Here is a 6,201-nt window from a genome sequence, read left to right on the forward strand (position 1 = left end):
TCCAAGTGGAAGGCCAAGATACAACTTGGACGACTATATAAGATAGAGAGATCCCGATTAAGAAGGGGATGAAAAATCTAAGGAGAAAAGAAAGAAAGTAATACCATTGTAATCCAAGAACAAGTGTAAACCTACCTCGGACCATTCCCAAGGAACATAGCTTAATCAATCCAAGACTAGTATTATTCAATTTCCTCGTCTTAAGTATATTCCAAACACTTATTCTCTTATCACAAGATCAATTCATTCTAACAGGGGTAACCAAGGTTGACTAACACCCCATATCTATAAATTAATTGTGTGAGGTTAAAAGTTAACTTTCTAAGTTTTTGCCCACCACACACACACACACACACACACATATATATATTAAAAGTCAAAACTAAGAGAAACTCAAATTATAATCTAAATTTAATTTCAATTGAAGTCCAATTGTGAGCCATGTGTCCCATTTAATTTTTAATTTTTGTGCCAAATGAATTATTGAGAGTAAAAATCGAAAAGTCCAAATCCAATTAGATTCTAATTTGGATTTCAATTGGAGTCCAATTTTTTTAATTTTTGTGGTAAGTAAATTACTGGGTGTAAAAATCAAAGAGTCTAAATTCAATTAAATTCAAAAGAGCACGCACGCGCACACACACACACATATATATAATGAGAAATGATTACATGATTTAAATATTTATGGTTTAAAAAAGGTTTAAGCTAATATCATGTATAATTTCAACATCTTCTAAAAAAATGGTATAATTTAAACCGTCTAATTATGATTGTTTTTAATTGTACCTGTGCATATGCACGAGGTTACACACTAGTATATATAAAATAGAAACATACCTCATATATTTTGTTGTTTATATTTTTGAGGTCTCACAATTTTACATATCAATACTATTTTCACACACACACACACACATATACATATATAAATATATATATATATATATATTAATTGAATGTAAATTATATTATTAATTTAAAACATCCATAAAAATCTTAGCATAACCTATTTTCTTTAAACGATAGAGTATATAATTCAATACACAAACACAATCATAATACATATCTATAATAAGAATCATAATTATCATATTATATTAAATTTTCATGTGCATTACACAATTTACCCACTAGTTTTATTTATAATATAAAAATAAAAATAATATCATTGTAAACACAAAATTTCTCAATAGTAGAAAATCAAACAATTGAAAAAGTGTTTCACAAATATAATTTTGTATTAATCAAGTAGTGAGTATAATTTCTATTTTGATTCTTTTACAAAAGAATACTCCTCTGATTCTATCTTCTTTGAACTGACTTGAACAAGAAATTCTCTTGGCTTTGGGAAGATGGATTGAAGTCTTTACAACAAATCTCTGGCTTTAAGCTAGTTTGTTAGAGATTTGTTGTTCTTCAAGTTCTTCGAAGATTCTTGGATTTTAGGTTGAAATTCTTCGGTGCTTTAAAGACAGAATTTCTCCAAAGTTCTAACTTCTTGAAAACTTTGTGTTGAAAATGAGAAGGGATGTCCTCTATTTATAGTGGTTTCAGAGAATAAACTTCGTTTTGAATTGATATACTTGAAAATATGTAATAGACTCTGATTGGCCCAAATTTTGCTTAGAGATAATTATCTCCATTTATCTATTTTGATAAAGAAAATAATCAACAAAGATAAATAAATATCTCTATTTTATTTATTTATTTTAATAAAGATAATTATCCATTAATTTTGAATAGTAAATTTATCTTCATTTTATTAATTTATTTCAAGAAAGATAATTATTTATAAATTTTGAATAGGAAATTTATTTTTATCTTGTGGACCAAATGACACGTGGCAAATTTCAATATGCTAATGTGATGTCAATTTGGATGACACATGTCATCATTTGACTTAATTAATTCAATGACATATTAATTTGAAATTTGTCACTAAACTTTTGATGTGGCATTTTGTAATTGGCTTGACAAATTTTTGCCTCCTACAATCACTATTCTCAAATTTTTGTCTTCTAGAATGGATTTTTTTTATTAAAAAAAGAAATCACCAATGGATGTTTTTTGACAAATACACCATGCCTATTGAACTACTATATTATTTTACTCTGCAACCTGTTAAATTGAGACATGAAAAATCCCAAAAATATTAAATAATTCAGATCTTAAACTAATATAAAAATTCATGACACTAATCAAGAGACATGACTTAAACCATAATATTTTACAATCAGAAGCTCTGATACGTTCCCAAAAATCCTTATTCTTAACCAACTCTTCATTAGGATCATCTTTCTTTGTATAATTTTTTTTTTTTTTTTTTTTGTAAGAATACTTCAATTTCCAAGCTAAAATATTATTATATTGAAACTTCTCAATATAACACATGCATTATAAAACCGTTTGTCTTAGAAGTTATCAAAAAACAAAAAAATTTTAAGAGTTGCACAAGAGGAATGGATAATATTGAAATGAAGAGACTTTTGGCAACAGTGACATTGTTTATTATAGTTGTAGGTGTTGCAATGAAAGCCAATGATCTTCTCTATCCCTCTGTTCCTCCCCTTTCACCTCACAATATGGCTGTGGCTTCACATATTGATTTGGAGAAGTTTACAGATAAAGAAGAGTGCATCAAATATTGTGATGAATCTTGCGCAGACCTTTGATATCAACAAAGAACATGTACTTTGTGTGACCGTGCATGTGTATCACAGTACTTTGCGAGGATCGGAATTTTCAAGAATGGCGTGCCAAAGATCGTGAAAATTATCAAAGAAAAGCAAAAAAAGGACTTGGTTTACGCAATTATTTGGGATAATAACGGCCATTTATTGGTTTTATTGGCTATAATTTGGTGAAATTATTTAGAACTAAACCTTTTGCTCACGTAGTGGGTCTTATTATAGAATGATTTTTATTTATGTTATATCATTAAAATACAACTTTGATTTTAAATAAAGGTTAATTATTGTTGTACACAACTAATTACATACAATTGTATACACAGCTTATAAAATCGTGTTTTCAAAACACAAATTTACCGTTATAACTAAAATCATGTTTTCAAAACTTTTTTTTTTTTTTTTGAGAAACATGTTTTCAAAACTTGATTTTAACTTGTGTGTACTTACACAATGTGTGTGATAACCATTACACTTAATAAAATTGCTCATTAAGATTCAAAATTCTTATTTTGTCCCCTACATGTTTCATAATGGCATGTAACCAATTGAAAAAACCATATTTTGACCCCAAACAACCAATAAGCATATCAATTGATCAAATTTTGACTTATTCCAAACAAGTAGCGCACATAAGTATTTTAACTGCAGCTATCTAAAAGCAATAACAATCAAACAGTAAAGGCACACAAATTTGATAAGGAAGTGGAAAACCATTGAAGCACTTGTTCAAAGAAAATATCATTGTGGATGATTTAAACACATTGAAAATCCACTATAGAAGACATAATATTACAATAACCTATACTTGCAAAACTTTGACAATCTTAGACTCTCTATGTAACCTTAACAAATGGCTCGCTTGCCTTCCCACTGCAATGGCCCCAAAACTCTGGAATTCTTTTACATGCACTTTCTCCACAAACTAACATCATTCGCAACAACCCTGAACTCTAATGTCTCAAGGAACTCTCTAGAGGATTCTACTAATAAACTCACCAGTAGAGGTCCAGGTTTTTCTATGTTCTAGATGAACAACATCTATGATGATACACAAAAATCGTTAGTGAGCTGATTGTCCACGAGTGCTCCAATGGGGTACCTAAGGAACAAGAAAACCAAGAACCAACAGAGAGCACAGGTGGGGTACCGACCAAAGACCCTCTAAAGGTTAAATCAATGAAAGAATAATCACCAAGAACTCAGTAGTGTGAGAGTTAGGGATTTTCTGCGTACCTTAGGCAAGAGGAGGTTAGGTGCTTATATAGTGGTGTAGGACCAACCAAGATCCCATGGATATCGGATTTTTCCTTGTATGGAGGATACGAAGTTTAATGTCCTGAGATTTAGGGGTTTCCTTCCCATATTAGGAGGATATGAGCATGTAGAAGGGTTTTTGAACGTGTTGTGCAAGTTATTGCCAAGTAGGGATTTATGAGTGGTGCGCACGTAAAGGTTTGTGGGACCCATGGATCAATCGTTGGGGTTAGGGGCATCAATTCGTCGGGCTTACATCTTTGTCCATCGAGTTCAACTGACTTCTATGCGAGGTTTCTCAATATTCATCGATATGGTCCCACTTCCATCCATTGGCCTGGTCCCATGTTCATCCGTTGGCTCAAGCTGATATTCTCGCTCATCGCCTACTTAAGTAGTTGCTAATAGCACCTTTAGAGACGCTAGGTGGCTACATTGTCAGGGCCCATCCTTCTAAACCGACAGATCTTAGACCCTATGGGCCCACTGGAGGGAGGTACAGCCCTAAGGACAACAAGTTTCAAAGACATATGGTCGGACAAAAATACCCTTATCAATCTATGGTATGTAAAACTCAAAAATAATCTCATGATTAAGGACCGTGGAGAGGAACTTCCAAAGAGAAATTTGGAAAAATGCCTCACAAGGAGAAACATTTTAGGGAGAGAAATTTAGAACTATTCAGGCTTAAGAATGTTTGTTCTCAATGTAATCTTGATATGGTATTAGTAACCTCTCCTCTCAATTAGTGTCGCATTGTTGATTCTATATAGGGAAATCATTAGGTTATGTCGTCAAGCCCTCAAAGTCGAATTACTTTTTATCACAATTTCACTCAAGCAAACTTAGAAGGACAATATTGTTGTACCAATCTCAAATGGTCATTTCTTACTAATTTCAAATCAAAATTAGGTTAAATTGGTGTTCATTATAAATCAATGGATCTATACTTTCCAATGGAACAAGTTTCACTCAAAAAGACAGTCTAGTATAAAAAGAAATAAGTAAAAGATCATCATCATACTTAAATAGATGATAACATCGTCATCTTTGAGTAGCATTTATACTTTCCAATGAAAAAAGTTTCACTGAAAAAGTTTTTTTTTTTTTTTTTTTTTTTGGTGCAAAAAGATATTCTAGTGTAAAAGATATGAGTAAAAGATCAGCAACTCATCATACTTAAGCAGATGATAATCTCATTGTCTTTAAGCAGCTTCTAAACTCAACTCTAACACATTTCTATTTATACAACCTAAATTTAATGTGTTTTGAAACTAGGATTTTCCAACACATCTATGAACCCTAAGAACCCCCTTTTCATCAATTCTAAGACAAAACATCACAACACAACGACTAAATGAAATACAAAGTAACCCCATAAACCACAAATAAAACTTAGAACTACTTTCTATTACACAAGACCTAAAACCCATCTTCTTGTTAAAGGTTGTTAGTAGTGGAACAAAAAAATGATTTTAGTGATAAGTTCAAATTAGAATCAATAACAACTAATTACCTATAATTTGTTATGAAAATGTTGTGGACACAGCACTTCTCACTAAAAAAATCCATATAAACAGACATTAAACTTTAAGTACAAAACAAACTGCTATAAAAATTAATTAATAAAAAATTTAATAATAATAAAAAACACCAAACCTTTAAACACAATTCCAAACATACAAAACATTTCCAAACCCTTTTTCTATTAGGAAAATAGGGTTTAAACAAGAAGAAGAATAAAAAATATTGGTTTTGAGGAATGTTGAATCGTTGCCTTTAAAACAATAATTGTCCTTAATAAAAATAGAGTTTGTTATCAGGTTCCAAGCAAATTATCCCAATGATAAAATAGAAGTCTAAATTAATGTTATGAATACCGTTTCAGAACCTGTTTTGGTTTGTCTATTGGAATGAAATAATTCAATACTAGCCTATTTCGACATACCGTTTTAGACCATTTCGGATTACCGCATATATATAAATATATAAAAAAATATATAATATAATTAATTTAATATATTTGCTTCTTTTTTTTTTTAATCTCAAATAAAGTAAGCATATGGTTATTAAAAAATCATTTGTTGCATTTTTTTTAATTATTGGAAAGGGATACATAAGCAAACTGAAAAGGCAATACAACAGAGAAGGGAAGAACATGAGCTACATCCAATACTATACACTATCTTCCTGGATGAGGTGTTGCACCATAGGCGAGGAGACCCCTTTCCAACATTGAGAAGCCTTATTCCTT

Source organism: Quercus lobata, chromosome 3 (assembly GCF_001633185.2).
Source record: "Quercus lobata isolate SW786 chromosome 3, ValleyOak3.0 Primary Assembly, whole genome shotgun sequence".
NCBI lineage: Eukaryota > Viridiplantae > Streptophyta > Magnoliopsida > Fagales > Fagaceae > Quercus > Quercus lobata.